A 19261-nucleotide genomic window follows, 5' to 3' on the forward strand; every position below is an offset into this window, starting at 1 on the left:
GTTCAGTTTTCTTACAAATTACAAACTTAACACTCATAAAACAGTGGTGATGCCTCTATATATGGATCAGGATGAATATAATTTCTTAAATAGACAGTATGATTTTAGATGGGAGAGGAAGAGTTTTGTATATCTGGGGATAAATATAGTTCATGATCCTGAAAATATTATGAGAGCTAATTTGACCCCTTTAATAAAAGAAACTACTCACCTCCTTAAATTATAGAGTAAACTTGAGATATCTTGGTGGGGAAGAATCAACTCTATACGGGCCTATATATTTACTTGTTAAGGATGATTCCGTTGCCGATTCAACCCCATTGTCTAACAAATATCAATAAGATCTTTAGAAATTACATTTGGAATAACAAGAAGCCTAGAATAGGACAAGATCTTATGTATTTAAAATACAAAAAAGGGGGAACAGGATTTCCCAATATTTTTTTTATATCACCAAGCTGCCCAGTTGATGCATATAGTAAATACAATTAATCAAGATATATACCCACAAGACTGGCATGAATTAGAGGGAGAGGATATTTCGGAACCACATAATATAGTTAAACTATAAATATAAATCATGTTAAACAGAAAACATAATATTAAAACCTCAGGTTAAATACTGGACTTATCTTAAAAAACAATTGGATTTGAAAGATAAAATTTTGCCGGCATTACCGTTCAGATATCTGAGGAAATGGATAGAAAATAGTCAGTGGACTAGACATGGTATTAATAAAATTTCAGATGTATTTGACGGAAATAATATTATGTCTTATAATGATCTCTGTACTGTCTTTAACATCCCAATATCACAGAATTTTAATTTTATAAGAATAAAATGCTTTCTATATAGAGTTGTACCCAATCTGACTAAACATTCTCCAGCTTTTAAATTGAATAAATTGATAAACGCAGAAAAAAACACAAAGATATTAACAAAATGTGTTGAAATATTAAATTTAATTAAAGTGCAGATCCATTCTCCAGCTAAGATTAAGTGGGAAAGAGATCTGCAAATTAAAATTGAGTTAAGAGACTGGTATAAGGCCCTTCAATCGGTCTACCCCACAGTACATTGTTTAAACATTATGGAGGCACATTACAAAATATTAAATAGATGGTATTTGACCCAAAGATACGAAGGTTTTCAAATATAGAAAGTTTGGGATGTTGGAGATGTGGTACAGAAGATGCAAATTAATTACATATATGGTGGGACTGTGCACTGTTGAGGAGAGCATGGGATTGTTTTTTAGTTGAGATTAACAAAATTTTGGGTTATTACACAAAAATGGGCACCAGAAATGGTATTGTTACATTTGAAATTACCACAATTAGCGAAAGATGAGAAATATTTATTAATGCATGCATTTATTGCTATTAAAATGTCTATAGTCAGGAATTGGAAAAAGACAGCAACAGATTCTTGGCAACAATGTAAAGAAGCCACCATTTATCAATGTAAGATGGAAAGAGAAATATCTTCCTATTACTGTAATAGCACGGAAAACTATAACATTTGGGATAAATAGATTAAGATCCTTGAAAGACGGGAGAGCGGGAGATTTCGGAGACGAGGTCGGGAACAAGCAGAACAAGCTGATATCTTGTAGGTCCGTTTTGAGAAGCCAACAATCAAGTACCCCGAAAAAATGAAGAAGAGAAGTAGAGAAAAAGACGAAATTCTACCTGCAGAGATAAGTGACAAGAGTAGTTAAAAAAAGTTCTGTCTGACTACTTTTTTTCCCTTTTTTTCCCTTTCCCCTCCACTCTCTGGAAGATATATATCACAGTTCACAGTCCATTTAAGTTTTGGAATGACATACTAGTACCAAAGGGCTGTTTATTTGTGTGAGGCTAGTGATAATCCTCTTGTACCCCTCAAGCTGCCAATTTTGAAATTTCATGCTGCTATAGACAAGACACTAAAACGCTTATTAGAAACTGCATTACTCTGCTGTAGTATGTAGGAGACTCCAGCGGGACACGGTAGAGAGCATTAATTGGCGTTGCCTCACAGGGTTAAATAGTTAAAATCGAGTTTAAAAGAACGGAGATATAAGCCTATTCATATGGTTCATTTGGTTCAGTTGTTAAATGTTTTTTTTTTTTTTTTAGAAGGTGGTAGAGACTAATTAACCGACTGATTAAGTGTGTGGCTAGCGATAACCCTCTTGTATCCCTCTGGCTATTAAATTTGAAATTTCGGTTGATATAGCCAAGTTCCTAAAATGCCCATTTGAAACTGCATTACTCTGTCGTGGCCCGGTAGGTGATTCCAGCAGGTCACTGTAGTGGTGATTGGTATTGTAGAGATCATTAATTGGCGCTGCCTCATGTGGTTAAAATTTCAAAATTGTGCTGCAAAGAAGAGGCAGAGATTAATTAACCAAATAACTAACTGGGTATAAATAATTCACAAACAAGGCACCTGCATACACAGCTTTGGAAAAGAGGCATACCTTAACTGAAAATAACGGAAAAAAAAAAAAGTGCAACCAGATACAATTGTTGTTAACAGCACTAGATCTCTTAGTATTACCAATAGTATTAAGGAGACAGAGAAGAAAGAAAGAAAGTGAAAAATAAAGAAAAAAAAAAAAGTAACAGGAAAAACAGAGAAAAAGAAAAACAGAAAAAAAGGGAAGGGAACAGGCTAATAGGCTATAAAGGCTATAGGAACAGCAAAATGACATCAAGATCTCAGGAGAAAAATACTCAAAAAAAGGAGAAAAAAAACTTTAAATTAGGAAAAGAAACTTCGAACTTTTTTTCACCTCCTAATAAAATAATCAAAGAAAAACAAACAGAAAACACATCTTTAATGACTTCAAGAATCGAAGAATCACCAAGTAGCCAAGAGAAAGATGCCTAGAATCTCAATCAAAAACCTTAATGAATCGCATTAATCAGAATTCGGAAGAGATTCTCGGCCAAATTAGACAGCTGACAGAAAAAATAAATACGGCGGAAGAAAAAATGATATCTATGGAATTTCAAGAAAAACTATTAATTGAACAAAATAAAGAGATGACAAAGACAATTAATGCACTAGAGACAAAACTGGGAGATTTGGAAGATCGCTCTCGGCGTAATAATCTGAGAATAAGAAATGTACCAGAAACTATTGAACAAGAGAACATACCAGATTATGTAATTAATCTCTGGAAGGCCTGGGGGATTGAATTGGAAAAATACAACTGTAATATGGAAAGATATCATAGGGTGTTCAAACCAAAAAGTATTCCAGATAATAAGGCAAGAGATATAATTTGCTGCTTTCAATCATTTCAATTTAAAGAAATAATACTGAAAACAAGCAGAAAGGGGGGGCGTGGCTTGAACGCTGATGGCGCCGGCCGCTTGATTTCGGAGCTCCGACCCGCGCAGCGATAATAAGGGCACAATCCGAAGCACAGACTCTCCAAATGGGGCGCACCAAACGCCCAGACGCTCCACAGACACCCAGGGGACAGTTACCCGCTTCACAGAGCGGACCGCTGGACGGATACCTCCGCACTCCGTTGCGACCGTCCCAAGCTGACCAAGGCCCCAAGATGGCGGACGGGCCGACCACGCCACCGGAGGGTGAGACCCTCTCACTAGCAGACATCAGGGCGGACATAAGAGCCCTGACTACTCTGACTGCCAGCATGGTCACTAAAGCAGACCTAAAGGCCTCATCAGATACCTTACATGAGGCTATTCGTGCCGAGGTCGCAACACTGGGGAATGAACTAGCAGCACAGGGCACCCGTATACAGGCCCTGGAAACAGCGGAGCAAACGATGTCAGGACGCATTGAAGCAAACAACCTGGCTATAAGCAGACAAGGTACCATCCTATTGCACCTTAGGAGACAGGCGGAAGACCTGGACAACAGGGGCCGCCGGTCTAACATCAGGGTACGTAACCTCCCTGAACCACGCAACGAAGAAAACGTGGAAGCCACTCTCACTGCCCTATTCAGGGAAATTTTGGGCCCTGACTCCCCGCCGACCTTCCAATTCGACAGGGCACACAGAGCACTCCGACCCCGCAATGCAGACAACTCGCCCAGAGATATAATTTGCTGCCTACACGAATTTAAGGTGAAAGATCTCATAATGTCAAAAGCAAGAACCAGACAAACATGGCTATTTCAAGGAGCCGAAGTCGCACTCTACCAGGACCTCTCACCCCTCACACTAGAAGCCCGCAGAGCTCTACGACCTGTTACGCAATTGCTCAGAAGTAGAAATATACCATATAAATGGGGATTCCCCTTTAGCTTGCTAGCTCGCCATGACAACGAATGGGTACCTGTGAGGTGGCCAGACGAGGTCCCCGTGTTCCTGAGGAGACTAGGCCTACCACCGACCGAAGTTGCGGACTGGATACTGGGACCCCTAGAACAGCGACCAGGTCCCGCCGCTCAGAGAGCCGCTAGGAGACGCAGAGAGGACTCACCACGCAGATCCCCAGCACACAGGCCGCGCAACCCGGCCCCGCATGCTGAGGACTAGCCGGGCGGTCTAGCTTGACAGGTGTGTCTCTCCCCCCCCGCCCGATGAACCGGGGTTGATGCCGCACCCGATTACGGGACCCAGTTGACATTCCTCGCCCAGAAACAGATACGTACTCTCCACCACCCCCATTTTGGGCCGCACACTGACTGTTAATTTTCTGCGATAGACATACACTCGTCCCTCCCGGGACCTAGCCCACCGCGAGGTATGGCCTCCACTGGTAGCATGCACCACACCCATAGTTGCAGCTACGACAATGGTGACACCACACACTGTATAGCAGTGGATGAGCACTTTCCACCACCCATAATGAGTCGTATACCAACTGCCACCCTCACTCTCGTGAAAGTGACTCATCCCCTCCGGGGACTCTCTCCACCATGGGGCATGGCTTTTGATGGACACACACACACTAAGGAACATTGTAATGCCATGTGGATACTTTGGGAGGGGGGACTGGGGACTCCCGCATGGAGACGGGGCACTGAGCTGAGTGGGGGGTGTTCTTCAGGGACCCTAACTATTTCAGCTTTGCCACAGTAAAGCAGAAGATTTGCGGTGGGCCACACATACTGATGGCTGTATCAACGGTTTGCACAAGAACCATGACATCGTTGGGTGGGGGCACATGTTGGGAGGGGTGGGGCCCTAATATAATGGGAACAAAAGTGTCAATTGTCATGCCGATTATGTTGAATTGTTTGGTTCACAATACTGATCGCTATAATTTGCCCTATATATATGCATGATTCTTCGCCAGACGGGCGATCGGGGTTGTTTGACTGGGCTGGGTGGGGGGTGGGGGGGGGGGTTATTGTTATTTATATTCATGTTTATGTACCTTGGTTCATATATTTCTGTTGCTTACAATGTTGCACTGCGGGAAGGTAAACCATGCCCCCCCCGATACCCCTCTGCCCCCCGACTGACAGGCTCCCTACTTTATCTGTATACTTAGATGACCCCACCAGCTAACACGCCGAAAGCCCGTACTACGGGGGACAGGGGGACCACACTGGGGCGAGACACACCTGACGGACAACTCAGACCCCAACTGGAGAGTACGCATAGGCGCCAGACCCGATCGCTATGTGCACACCTACTGACTCAGGCTAAGCGGAACAGGAACCCGACCCAACCCATACGGAACACACACACTTGACCGTCGCCACTAGGCGAGAGCCACGACCCGACCTAGACCCGAGTACACCAAGACTACTGGGGGATCTGCGCTTGCTGCCGCTCCGGTATTCACTGTGTAGTGGTACAGCGTAGGCCGCCCACCCAGTTACAAGGGACTCTGCCTAACGAAGGCAGCACTGACCCCACACGTTGGGATACTCTGGGGTGAATACCCTCACTCCTTAACACACACTAGGATACTAACACACAGAGAGCATTGTAGTTTCTGGTAGAGAACCGACACACACACCTTCGCCTCACACCCTCCCCTCCTGGGCCCCCAGGCGACCGCTACCCCCCCCCCCCCGCGAACACCACTCCCCCCCCCCTTTTTTTTCCCTCAGTCTTCCTGTGCGGCTGGTGGTCCGGCGGGGCTGGGCGCCTGGCCTGTGCATTAGCGGATCGAGGTCGACACCCCCCCCCTCCCACGATGGCCTACTCCCCATCACCCTTAACCGTTCTCACGCAGAACTGCAGGGGACTCAATGCCCCGGAAAAGAGGTCCCATCTTTTGAAGACCCTCAGGAGCCAACGCATCTCCATCGCGCTCTTACAGGAAACCCACCTAAGAGCGGCGACGAATCCCCTACTCAGGAGCAGGTACTACCCGAACAACTTTTACAGCAACCACCCCTCCACGAGAAAGGCAGGCACAGCTATACTGATCGCGGCCGATCTTCAATTCACAGTCTCCGACCAGATAGCGGATGCCGACGGTAGATTTCTGTTCATGAAAGGGGAGATAACAGGGAAAAAATACACACTCGCGAACATCTACGCTCCGAACGCAGGACAGGCGAGCTTTATTCGCAGGACACTCTTGAAGCTAACCAAATTTGTAGAGGGAGTCCTGATCCTAGGGGGGGACTTCAATGTCCCGCTGGACCCCCTAATTGACACATCCACGGGACGGAGCAGTGTGCCTAGCTCGATGATCAGGACCATCCTGAAAGCCCTCAGAGACCTTCGACTCATGGACGCGTGGCGAGCACTACACCCGATGGAGAGGGACTTCACGTATTACTCCACGCTGCACCGTCGATACTCCAGAATCGACTATATCTGCGTACAGCAGGAAGGACTGACCTACCTGAGGTCAGCTGCCATCCAAACTACTCCATGGTCAGATCACAGTGCAGTAAAAGTGGAGATGGAGTCACCCTTATACCGCCCGACAAAAAGGACATGGAGACTAAACGATGCCTTGCTCTTAGACGAACCGACGAGACTGCAAATTGCGGGGCACATCCGTCAATTCTTTGAGGAGAACGCAACCGAGGAATTAACGGACCTGACGATATGGGAAGCGCACAAGAGTGTCCTCAGAGGTCACCTAATCCGAATAGCAGCACGGAAGAAAAGGGAAGAGGGACAACAGATACGCGCCCTTACCGAACAGATAGCGGCCTTAGAGCAAAGCCATAAAAGATCTCCACAGGATCAAACTTATAAAGATCTTGTCACACATAGAAGAAAACTAACTGACATCCTAGAACGCAAATATACGAGACAGTTACAACGCTCCAAAGTTTTCTTCTACAGGCATGCAAACAAAGGAGGTAAACTGCTGGCCCAAATGCTAAGAGGCCCACAAAATCGAGCCCAGGTCCACTCTCTGCGCACCAGACAAGGAGTACTGATGCAATTCCCCGAGGCTATCGCAAAGGAATTTGAGATCTTCTATACAAACCTCTATAACTTGGACAACTCACCCGAGGGCCCCGCTGCCTCCAGCAAACTAAGGACTACCATAGAATACCTGAAGGACTTCAACCCTGATGCACTCACCCCCGAGGAAGCTGAATCACTCGACGCACCGGTCACCGAAGAAGAGGTCAAACTCGCCCTCAAGGTGGCCAAGAATGGTAAAGCGCCAGGCCCGGATGGCTTTCCAGTGGAATATTATAAGAAATTCGGGGAGGAATTGGTCCCGAAGCTGGTCGACGCCTTGAACAGCCTCCGGGAGGGCGCATCCTTTCACAAGGAGTCCCTGGCAGCAACGATAACGGTGATCCCGAAACCGGGAAAAAACCCGGAACAGGTCGGCAACTATCGCCCGATCTCGCTTATCAATGCTGACATCAAACTCTTCTCTAAAGTCCTATCCTCTCGACTACGACAGTACGTGCCGCGACTGGTCTACCCGGACCAAACGGGATTCATCCCGGGCCGGGAAGCCAGGGATAGCACCCTCCGGCTCTTCGTGGTCCAACATGCGGCGAAACTCTATCGGAAGAAGCTACTTCTGCTATCTACAGATGCAGAGAAAGCGTTCGATAGAGTAGACTGGAGTTTCATGATGGAGACACTAAGGAGAACAGGCATTGGTGACCAAATGAGACACTGGATCGGGACGCTATACCACCGGCCGAACGCTAAAGTTCGAGTGAATGGGGCACTCACGGAGAGCTTTCACATAAGAAACGGGACCAGACAAGGCTGCCCACTCTCACCGCTTCTCTTTGCCCTCACCTTGGAACCGCTCTTGGACAAAATACGTAAAAACCCCAGAATTCTTGGCCTTAGATGTGGGACGCAGGAACACAAGGTCGCTGCGTATGCAGACGACATGATGTTTTTCCTGGCTGAACCCCTTGAATCAATCCCTCACCTTCTGGAGGAATTTCAGACGTACGGAGCTATATCAGGGCTCAAACTTAATATGCCCAAGTGCGAGATCCTAAATGTGACGGTGCCGGAGGAGGAATGTGGGCAACTAAAACAACAATTCCCGTTCCACTGGTGCGCAGATAGTATGCAATACCTGGGACTTCAGGTTACCCCCGCAGCGAAAGATCTATACGCACGCAACTACACGCCCCTCCTGTCCACTATATTGAAGGACCTTGGGAGATGGAACTACAACCACATCTCCTGGCAGGGGCGAATCGCAGTGGTGAAGATGAATATCCTCCCCAGGATACTCTACATCTTCCACACGCTCCCATGCCCCGTACCCCAAACCTTCTTTAAAACGCTCCGGTCAGCGATACTCAAATACATATGGAAAGGGGATAGAGCCAGGATAGCTCACAGTAGGCTGAGCCTTCCCAAGTCGTGGGGGGGACTCGCCCTGCCCGACTTCAACACATACCACCAAGCAACGGTGCTGCAACGTATTAGGGAACTCCATGTAGCCACCCCTCAGAAACGATGGACCACACTATGTAGAGACCTCACCCATAACAGGCTGCCTCAATACATCTGGCACGACGGACGCGATGCCACAACACCGAAGGACGATGAATCCCCCATCACCCATATGCTCCAACCATGGAACAGACTGAGGAGGACACCCTACATCTCCCCCACCCCCAGCCCACTGATCCCCATTACCCATAACTCACATATAGGAGATAACCTCCCGCCATCAGCGTGGCCGTTGGAGGCCCATAACGGCTACATCCCGCTGCAACTGGCGCTAACAGAGTCTGGCTTGCGAACCATGCGAGATCTATCGACCGAACGGGACACCACTCCACTACACCAATTCCATTATGCGCAACTCAGGCACTTCTACCATAATCTCCCGAACAGAATCAAACTACACAGAGACCTAACCTGGTTTGAAAACCTCTGCCTCCTGACGCCTGAAACGAACGGCTCGGTCTCGGTTATATACCAAAAACTGATCACGGGAGGAAAAGACATAAACGATCTGTTCAAAAGGCAATGGGAGGATCTGCTGGACACTTCATTCTCGGAAGATCAATGGGCACAGATCCTACTGCGGCAGCACAAGAGCTCATCCAACACAGCCTACCAAGAAATGAACTATAAGTTACTATCCCATTGGTACCGTACGCCATCCCTCCTCCATCGAATTAACCCAAACATACCGGACACCTGCTGGAGATGCGAATCGGGAGTGGGAACCATAAAACATATCTGGTGGGACTGTACTGAGATCAGGCCGTTCTGGAACGAACTCGAAATGGAGATACGGGAAATTCTGGGAGAACCTGCAACCCTAACGGCGTGTCTAACACTATTACACCACACGGAAAGCTCACTGTCGACTTATAAGAGATCGATCCTCAGACACCTGCTGAATGCGGCTAAAGCCCTGATACCGCTGCTGTGGAAAACACGGACCCGTCCGACCATCGGACAATGGAGACTCAAGGTAGAGGATATCCACAGAGCTGAATCTACAATAGCCTGCCTGATGGGGAGACAGGAGAAACACGCAGAACAATGGGCGCCATGGTATCAATACTGCTCATAGGCCCTGACTATCACATGGCTGGGGGACCGATCTGCCGATCTGCCGATGGGGGGGTACAGATACGCCCAGAATCGCCGGATACAGCCCCCCGGGTCGCATCCAGAACCCCTGACACCTACTGCTGAAGTCGCACTGGGGGCCTAGGGGGGTTCACGCCCAACATACCTTTCACAGGGGTAACTAAATAAAACCCCAACACTGACAGCAGGGACATATCAGGGCCCCTGGGCGGAGACCGGGAGACGAAGTTCCTAGCCACCAAAGCGAACACCACTCAGGCGCACTCCCACTCCCACAATCCCATCCCTGCTCCTGAGACCTTTATAATGAAGGGCCCCACTAGCTTGCGAAACATACATCCTGCCTCACCAGGCATAACATCAGCCCCATGATTACTCACATACCTACATAGCTGTATGTCACAGGTGTGCACTAGAGATCAGGAAGAGGACTAGACACCCGAGACAGACCCAAACCTACCCACCCCCCCCTTCCTTTCCCACCCCCCCCCCCCCCACTTGTGGGGGCTAGGATGCCCGCCTACCCTGATAATTGAACGAAGAGGGGATACCTAGTGGAGGGTGAAGACGCCCCACAAGACTTACCGCTCCTCAGACACGACACCACACACACTGACTATCATAACTGGCGACAACGCCATACAAGACACCAAGCTCATCATATCACCTATGCTGACACCGACAAGCATACACGTTTAAACTAATTCTTAGACATTGAATTTGCTATTGAAATATTCTTTCCCAATGCCACGATTCTCATACTGTAGCTATGTTGACCCATACTCGTGGGGACCCACGGGTCCCGTAGTCTACTGAAAATTATGTTGTTCTTAACTGTTAATGTATATGTATTAGGATTGACTGGTTCTTATGCACACCAGGAACAAACGAAGCAAAATGGACATTCTCACGTTCTATTCACTCATAAGCCTTTCTGACGTGGATCTGCGTATCCTTCATCCCTATTGCTGATATGACGTACTTGGAGACCTGCGAGTCCCACCGCTACAATGTTTGATAAACATGCATGTTCCTTTATTTTGTCAACTGAACACAATAAAAAGTAACTTTACAAAAAAAAAGAAAACAAGCAGAAAAAAAAGAGCCGCAAGGAGAAGAATTTAAAAATATACAAATCTTCCCAGATCTGTCTTTCTTTACTTGAGCACAAAGGAAAAAATATGGCCCAGCAACAACCATATTAAGGAAACATAATATAAAATATACGTGGAGTTTTCCAACAGCTATAAAAGTGTTTATGGAAGACCACTTAGAGGTTTTCGACTCATTGGATAAAATATTATCCTGGATAAATGAGAAACAATTAACATAAAATAATTTGGCAGCATGAATAAGGGCGGAGGGAGAGAGAAGGGAGAAATAATGTAATTAATATTTTTTTTTTTTTTCACTAGGGTCCATAGAAGATTTTATAATATCTTTAGACTCACGGATTAAAATGTAATATCACAATATTTTGCATAAAAATTTACACTAGCAGTAACTACAATGAAGAATAAAGTATATACACGAAATAGGTTAAAAGATAAGAGTAAGACACGATAGGAAAGGGGAAACAGAATAGGTAAGATAAGATAAGAGCAAGACACAAGATGGTTAAAAGGAGAAATAGAATAAATACAGATTCACTTTCTCCTCAATAAATATAAAGAATAAAATAATAAGAGGAGAAATACGGAAAGGGTAATAAGAGGTGTCATATAAAATAATAAAATAGAGAACACGGGCACTAAAAGTACAAGATTTTGAAAGAAGCAATAGAGGAAACATAATAATTAGAGTAGATTGTAATGCGAGGATCAAAGAAGAACGGTGTAGATCACAGGAATTTAATAGAGGTGATATGTGGGGTTTTTTTTCCTCTCTTTTTTTCCTTCTCTCTCTCTCTTCTTCTCTCCCCCTCTCTTGTCCCCTTAGGGGGTAGGGGGAGAAAGGGTGGAGGGGGAGAGGGGGTGGAGGGGGAGGGGAGGTTGGGGGGAGAGAGGGAGAGAGGAGGTGAGGGAGGTACACAAAGAATCCGAGTATATGTGAACTAAACAATAATCATAGATTCGGTAAATAAATCAGCACTGCCACAACGCCCAAAGTACTCCGCCCATGAGTTCTAATAGGACTTAGAGATTGCCTATAAGAAGGCAATTTAAGCTAACGAAAGTATAGATCTCTAAACAATATAGAGATTTTAGCAGAAGACGTCAAATGGAAGAGTGTATGAGTAGTATGAATGAATTAGGTACAGTGGTGAATGACATTGTGATTAGAGATAATCGCCGAGGAAGTAAGAGAGGATGGTTAAGCAGTTATTAAATGTTGAAATTAATCTCAATTAATATCCAGGGCTTAAATACACCTAAAAAAAAAATGGGCTTTTAATTACTATTTGGTATCCGAAAATATCCAAGTGGCACTAATACAGGAGACACATTGGACCCTTAAAGAGAAAAGTAGTTGGTGTAAGAAATTTTTTTCCATTGGTATTCACCTCTTCTAAAAAAGAAGAAAAAAGGGCAGGGGTGGCAATTATGTTTTCAAAATACATACAAGTAGAAATACAACATCAGGATAGTGATATAGAAGGAAGGTTCCTAATTTTAGTTTGTACAATTAATGGTGACCTATATACATTAGTAAATGTATACTTACCTAATATGAACCCGATGAAATTACTCTCTCAAATCCTTGAGCGTGTAGATAAAATTGCTATGGGTTGTATATTATTTGGGGGAGATTTCAACTGTGTTCTGGATACATAAAACTAAACTTAGGAACATTAAAACCTTTTCTAATATTATTAAAAAGAACAATTTGTACGATATTTGGAGAATAAGAAACCCAATAATTAAAGAATACTCCTTTTACTCATGGCCCCACAATTCACACTCAAGGATTGATTTTTTCATAGGTGACCCAAGAATAATAGAAAAAGTGGAACAGATAGAGATAAAATCCATGATATGGTCTGATCACAACAGTATTATAATGACATTAAAAGAAGGGAAGACAAACCATCCAAGGTCAACCTGGAAATTAGACGAGTCAATCTTATACAATAAAGAAAATCAAGAACTCCTGAGAGAGGTCTCAAAATATTTTTTTACAGAAAATAGATTGTTAGAGTTATCAGATGTAACAATATGGTGCGCATATAAGGCAACGATTAGAGGGCACTGTATAAAGATTAAAAAACATATTCAAAGAACAGAAGGATTGGGGTTGGCTATGTTGTATATTCAACTAAATCAAATTATCAAAGAATATAAGGATAATCCAAATAGAGAAGGTCAAATAGAAATAGAGAAAATCAAACAGACTATAAAAAACAAAATATTAGAAAATATAGAAAAAAAAATGTCTAAATTAAAAATTAGATATTATTATCGTCAAAACAGGGCGGATAAAATCTTAACAAACCAACAAAAAAAAAAGAGCTGATAATAGAATAGACAAAATTATATATGATGGAAAAACATGCATAGCACCTAAAGAAATAGGAGAAGCTTTTAATCAATTCTATAAATCCTTGTATAATTTACCTAAAAATAACTCAAACGAGAAAATAGATAACTATCTTAAGGAGGTGAAAATTCCAAAAATATCCACAGAACAAAGAGAAAATCTTAATAAAGATATCACAAAAGAAGAGGTATTAGAACAAATAAATAAATTGGTACAATATAAAACTCCAGGCCCAGATGGTTTTAGTAATAGGTTCTATAAAGAGATGAAGGATATAATAGCAGATCCATTAACTGAGACTTTTAATGATGCCATAAAAAAGGGAGCGTTTCCACAAGAAATGTTGAAGGCAAATGTTCTGCCAATACTAAAACCAGGCAAAATACCAACAGAAGTGAAAAATTATAGACCAATCTCCTTAATAAATGTTGATGTCAAGTTGTTCGCATCAATTTTAGCCAAGAGATTAAAAACAATATTGGAGGATATAATTAATCCAGATCAAAGTGGATTTATTCCTGGGAGAAACTCAGGTAATAATGTGAGGAGGCTAATAGATGCAATGGATATGGCGGACAAAAGTGGGGATCCCCTACTGATCCTGTCTTTGGACGCAGAGAAAGAGTTTGACAGGGTCAGTTGGGGATTCATGTTTAAGGCCTTGGAAGCATTTAATATCTCTGGGTGGATGCTGGATGCGATTAGAGCTCTATATGCCAACCCATTAGCAAGATCGGTAGGTCAAAACATATGTTCTTCATGGTTCGGATTAGAAAATGGAACGAGGCAGGGATGTCCCCTGTCTCCAATCTAATATATCATCACCCTGGAGATTTTTGCTTTAAAAATAAGACAAAATCAATTAATAAAAGGCCTCAATACAACTAAGGGAGATTTAAAAATATCATTATACGCAGACTCTTTTATATATTAAAAACTTAGAAAATTCTCTACCCCAAATAATGACAGAAATTGAACTGTATAGTACCATTTCAAATTATAAAATAAATATGACTAAATCGATTGCTCTGTATAAAAACGTAGGAGTAAGTAAAATAAAGGGATTTCAAATTAAATATGGCTTCTCACAACCAGAAGAATTTGTATATTTGGGGATTAGAATAATTAAGCATATAGATAGACTAATGGAAATAAATTTCTTGCACCTACTAAAACGTACTAATAAAGATTTAAAGGAATGGCGCCAACTAGAACTATCATGGTGGGGTAGAATTAACACCTTAAGGTCCTATGTCCTCCCTAAATGGATATATATGTTCAGAATGTTGCCACTAACAATCCCTCCCCCATGGATAAAAATGATAAAATCAACTTTTTCTAATTTTGTATGGAGAGGCAAAAAACCTAGAATAAAAATAGATACATTAAGCAATCACACAAGTAGAGGTGGACTAAGTTATCCAAATATAGAAAAATATTATGAGGCGGGGATAATTTATCATATAACACTATTACAGAAAGAATCCATATTTAAGGAGGGTTGGTTCTGGTTAGAGTCTGAAATGTGTCAAACCAAGAAGTTAGCTAACATAATATGGAATGACAAAATATGTGACTATTCTACTTCTCATGTGCTGAGACATTTACTACCTATGTGGGAAAAGTTAAAAAAGAAATTAGATATCAAAAACAAAATCTTTGGTTTCCAAAATATTGAACATCTAGAAAGAGAAATACCTAATATTTCTCTAAAAAAATGGAAAGAAGGAAATATCACTACAGTAGAAAATATATATATAGATGATAAGGTGAAATCCTTTAAAGTATTAAAAAATGAAGCCTCTCTTTCGCCACAAGAAGTCTTTTCATATATAAGAATAAATAGCTACCTAAAAAAATACAAATTTATGAACCAAGGGAATATGTACAACGCAATTAAAACTATATTTGATAATGATGAAACAAGAAAACTATTCTCAAAAAGTATTAGAATATTAGATACTAAGGTAACAGAACATTACCCAACAGCAATAAAAAGCTGGGAGAAACTTTTACATATAAATATAGACATAGAAATATGGTATGGGACGTTAGCTAAGGTAAACAAATATGTGCATAGCATACATTTACTGGAAACCCATTACAAGGTAATAAATAAATGGTACTGGGTACCTACAAGAATGTTAAGAATTTCAACAGAAAATGATCACCTATGTTGGAGATGTGGAGAATCAAGAGGAGATTATCTTCACATATGTAAAATGAAATGTAAAAAAGTAACCCCCTTGTGGAGCTGGGTGAGAATTCTGTTACTTAAACTGGATAATATTAAAATAGAGACCAGCCCAGATATGATGTTGCTTCACTTTAGGTGGCCTGCTTTAATCAACAGAAAACAGATATTGACAACTCATTGTTTGATAGCGTCAAAAATAATTATAGCTAGAAACTGGAAAAAGACACAAGAATTCTCTAAAGCAAAGCTTATACAACAAATACAATTTCAGATAAGAATGGAAATGGGAGTAAATAAAAGCCGAAGTAACAGTAAAGAGAATAATTTTTGGTTTAACTGGTTAGAATTGTTGGAACAAGAGGAAAAAAAATAAAATAATTTTCTATCATAGGAACAGTTAAATACACAACATATACTTCCATAAGTTAGAGATGAGAAAATGAAATTCACCACTGTACCAAGACAATGTATGAGTGATTGATGAATGAATGTAGAAGAGATTTTTCTCCCCTGTCTCTACCCACCACTACCCCCCGCCCTCTGCCTCCCATAAATAGAGACACCAAATATTCAATGGTATCTGGTCCATGGATATGGAAACAGACTCTCATAAGATCAAAAAGTTGAACCCTAAAATAAAAGTGGTCGGGAATTTGGGGAAGAGAAGAGGTGAGCAAGCGAGGAGAGTAGGGAGAGGGAAGGGGAGAAGAGAGTGGAGGGGAAGGGACGATGGGGAAGGGAGAGAGAGGAAGAAAGATAGGGGGTACGGAAAGTAGTCAAAGGAGATAGGGAGAGGAAACACTATATTGATGATGACTCTTTACCAAAGCCTTATACAATGATGTATTCGAAAAGTCTCTTGGCTGGTAATGTCTGAAATAAAAAAAAAAAAAAAAAAAGATCCTTGAAAGACCTGTATCAATTATGTGAATGACACAAGTATCAAAAAAGGAGGTAGATAAATAAGGGGTAATTAAAAGGTTATAATGAATTTTCAAGAGAACGATAATAACAACACCAGGATAGATTAAAAACAATAACCGAAAAACGCGCTGTTTCGATTGTATTTGTATGTTTTTATGTTTATTTGTAACAACGTATGATATATGATAATTGTACATTGTATGAATATGTCTGTTTGCAAAGTATGTAACTCTATATTATAATTGAAAAAAACAAAATAAATCATTAAGTAAAAAAAAAAAAGAATATGTGTAAAGGAGTCATTATCAGACTGGAGCAATTTAAATGGAGTCCAAGAGAAATAGGATTATTTAAAAGTTGCACTGCTGAAGGCAACATGAATTTGCATTAGGCTTGTCAGAAAAATAAAAAAAAATTCAAGAAACCACTGTGGTACTCCGCAGATGTGGCCAAAATAGTAAAAACAAAAAAGTTAGCATTTAGTAATTATAAAAAAAAAAACAGTGTGAGGAAGACAGAATGATCTATAAGATCAGACAGAAAGAGGCTAAGCAAGTTATAAGAACTTCCAAATCACACACAGAAGAGAAAATAGCAAAGTCAGTTAAAAAAGGGGACAAAACATTTTTTAGATACATAAATGAGAAAAGGAAAGTAAAACAAGGATTAGTTAGATTAAAAACAAAAGTAGGAAGGTATGTAGAAAAGGATAAAGGTTTAACTGACTGCTTAAATTAATATTTCTGTTCGGTATTTACAAATGAAAATGAAGGAGAGGGACCTCAGTTAAGAAAAAGGATAAATGAGTTATTTATTACACGTGAGTTTACAGAGGAAGAGGTTCTATTTAAACTGTCAAAAGTAAAGCCAAATGAGTCAATGGGACCTGATGGAATACACCCAAAGTTATTAAACAAGCTTAGTGGTGTTCTAGCAAAACCATTAACAGATTTATTTAACCAATCATTGCTAACAGGAGTAGTCCAAGAAGATTGGAAGTTAGCGAATGTTGTGCCCATTCACAAGAAATGTAGTAGGGAGGAGTCGGGCAACTATAGGCCAGTAAGCCTTCTTCAGTAGTGGGGAAAGTAATAGAAACCATGTTAAAGGATAGGATTGTTGAACATCTAAAAACACATGGATTTCAAGATCAGAGAAAACATGGGTTTACTTTAGGGAGATCATGCCAAACTAATCTGATTGAATTTTTTGATTGGGTAACTAAAATAATAGATCAGGGTGGTGCAGTAGACATTGCTTACCTAGATTTCAGTAAGGCTTTTGACACTGTTGCACATAGAAGGCTTATCAATAAACTGCAATCTTTAAGTTTGGATTCCAATATTGTTGAATGGGTGTTAAGACCTGCAGTGGTTATGGTACTGCAGGCTTCTATTCCTTTACCAATAGCTGAGCATAAGTGATTATAACTGCAGTTAGGAGGTAGAGGAATAGTGTAGATGAATGCAGCTTCCAAGACGATTCTCCCCAGCAAGTAGAAAATTCCCCATGCATGAGCCTGGAGTTCATGAAGGGTGTAACAGGAATGATTATTATTGAGGCCACACTGGCTTTTATGAGAATCCTCCTGCAAGAGGACCTCCCACAGTAAACAACGACAATAACCAATCAGCATACAGATTAACAGTAACACCCTACCTCTCTCTGCCTGGGAGATATTGAGATAAGTTAAGGAATAACCAATTTTTTTCCAGGCATAGGGCACACAATTTTCCCAAAAATTAGAACACCCCTTTATACAACAGGTATCCCCCAAATTATATCCCCTGATAGCCCCGATCTGGGGGAACAACATATTCAAATTTCACCCAGATCGGTTCAGGGGTTCCCAAAAAGTAAGGAAGTCATAAGTTACGGACCACACCCGAGGTTCCTGCCCAAAACAGTTCCACGAATTCAGCGTGTGCGGTCGGTCAATTCAGTAAATGGTATAAAAATGAATAAAGTCCCGAATGGATCCTCCTGGCTCATAGGAGCGATTGCTCCCCTTGTTCGTATGAGCCAAACTACTGAATGGTGCTCTCCTGGCTGTTCGGCAACTAAAGGAAGCAGGCGTTCGTATGTTTCAGCGGTGGTTCAGGAGGCCGATAGTCCGATTTTAGTTTCAGACACTCGATGACCAAGTCCCGCTGCCTCCTTTCGTGCAAACAAGATGGCCGCCGTTTTGTGTTCCTAGTGGCATTCGGCTATACGAACGGCGGATGCCCAGAGAGCGCTTAATAGACGGTTCTATTTGAAGTTAATGAGCTTTAGAGTTTGAAACTGCCGAACTAATAAATCTAAAATTAATGAAAGGTTGCAGAAAAGCACGAACACAGAAGAAAATGCCGAAACTCAGTCAATTTTCTTCACAATGGGTGACAAGCAACAGAGAGTTGTAGTCAATGGAGTATATTCAATGGAGTATATTGTCACCAGTGGGGTACCTCAGGGATCTGTACTTGGACCCATTATCTTTAATATTTTTATTAGTGATATTGCAGAAGGTCTTGATGGTAAGGTATGTCTTTTTGCTGATGATACGAAGATATGTAACAGGGTTTATGTTCCAGGAGGGATAAGCCAAATGGCAAATGATTTAGGTAAACTAGAAAAATGGTCAGAGTTGTGGCAACTGACATTTAATGTGGATAAGTGCAAGATAATGCATCTTGGATGTAAAATCCCAAGGGCAGAGTACAGAATACTAACCTCAACACCT

This window comes from Pelobates fuscus, chromosome 6, assembly GCF_036172605.1.
Source record: "Pelobates fuscus isolate aPelFus1 chromosome 6, aPelFus1.pri, whole genome shotgun sequence".
Taxonomy (NCBI): Eukaryota; Metazoa; Chordata; class Amphibia; order Anura; family Pelobatidae; genus Pelobates; species Pelobates fuscus.